We start from the raw sequence: 2076 nt of genomic DNA, 5'->3' as shown, positions 1-2076 counted from the left end.
TCAAACATTTGCAAACTTTCCAATTCTCAACAATCATATTAAGTAACAGAAGCGTTATGGTGCGTAATAAAAGCGTTAATCACTTAGAAGGGCAACAATAAAAAAGCCTGTTTGAAACTTTGTCACGTTTAAATAATATCTTGCAATGCTGGGGGTGAAAAAGAGCAATAAAGAAATATGAAACAAAGAAAGCAATATCTTTAATTTTTATCAGTGATAGAAAAGAACCAATGCATTAATCAAATCAATCTTTATACTGAGCAAAAAATATCTTTTGGAATTTTCTTTTTTATATTTTGATAAGTTTTCCTGTTGAAAATTTTGTACAACTTTTACCCGCCAAACAAAAAAAGTAACAAAATTACAATTTCACTTGTCGCAGGGATTTTATTAATAAACTTTCGTTGTAAACATTACGAAACATGTGTGAAGTGTAAAAAGTGTTCTCCAAAGAATACACAAATTCGTATAGTTAAGCATCTTTTAAATCATGATTTACTAAACTATCATTCATAACTTAATGTTTTCCAGGAAATTGAATCTTTTAGTAATTGTGCAAAAAGATTAATAAAATTTTCTTAATCAATTTGTTAATCTATTTGTTTGATTTTATCAAAGAATAATTACTAATGGTTAATATCTATAATGATGCCTAATTATAGATTTTGTATTTGAATGAACAAACGACAATTAAAATTAGGCGCTGAACAAAAATGTCGAGGGCTCTTTACATTTACGAATGAAATGATAATTGCAACAATTAGATCTTTCATTTCATTTAAAGAACTAAAAGATCTAATTGCTCTTTGTTGATTCAAACAGCACTGTTTTACCGTAAGAGAACGTGCAATTCTAAATGAGATATTTAAAAACTTTTATCAAGCGGAACTGAGTCTAAACCAATCTAAGTATCTGGCATCTTTAACGCACAACTCATATCTTCGGTGGCATAGATGAATTTACTAGTATAGTATTTCAGTTCATCTTATGAATTTACATTTTAAGTTCATATTTTACACAAATTGCGGCTCGGGTTACAGTTAAATAACCCAAGCTGGAAAACAAGAACAAGAAAGTTGAAATCCTGAAAAAACTGAAAGATTGTGAGCCCCAAAAAGCAAATCACTATTTTTTGATCTTTTTAGATTACATTTTTTGTGAAGAAATAGTTGTTTATTTCTTAATAAATTCTTTAAATTCAAAGAGAAAGTTTTCCAAATTTTTCCAACTGCTTCTTTTCTAATTCAAAAATCTTCTCATTAATAAAAGTAGATTCCTTTTAGAGGAGTTTCTTAAAGTTTTTGGAAATTAAAAGAAAATTTAGGAAAACTTAGCAAAAAAAAAAAAAAAAACCATAAAAATTCTATATAACCATGTAACGAACATATATCGCCAATATTACGCCAATATTTTACTAAATTTAAAGTAATTTTTAATGCTCGCTTTTTACGGAAAGAGAGTCAATGGAACTTACTGCTTAGCAACTTGAGTAGCAACTTAATAAACTACGTTTATTCTTTCAAGACTAAATTTTTTCAACTCAATTTTTAAAAAAGTAACGCGAGATATATTTTTTAATAAGCTGGGTGTTAAAAAGCGGTTCATTTTAAATCAAACTATTATTTTCTAAAGGCAACTTGCCAGTTTGATATAACAAATTATTACTATTTTCATTAATTTTTGCACACAAAAAAAGAACTATATCTGCTTAAGGTAAAACCTGAATAAAGAGGATTATTTCGACTTTCACTTTTTGGCTCCTTAGTTTTATAAATCGTGCGTAATTTACTCCGAACTACACGAGACAATTAAAAATAACGTTACACGTAAACATCTTTAAATAATCTTACTTCCACTCTAAAATCTGTGATTTCTAGAATGATGTGGTAATTTTTGTTGAAACGCTTACATTTTTACCATTATTCCAAATAAGGCTGCGAGAATTATGGAAAGGGATATATGTACACACACACACACACACACACACACACACACACACACACACACACACACACACACACACACACACACACACTCACACACATATATACATGAGAGGCTGCAAGTATAACACTT

This window comes from Hydra viridissima, unplaced genomic scaffold, assembly GCF_058129835.1.
Source record: "Hydra viridissima isolate aposymbiotic clone 2 unplaced genomic scaffold, HvirCarnegie_v1 scaffold_6, whole genome shotgun sequence".
Lineage (NCBI taxonomy): Eukaryota > Metazoa > Cnidaria > Hydrozoa > Anthoathecata > Hydridae > Hydra > Hydra viridissima.
The sequence above is the reverse complement of the archived record's forward strand: the minus strand, read 5'-3'. Positions refer to the sequence as shown.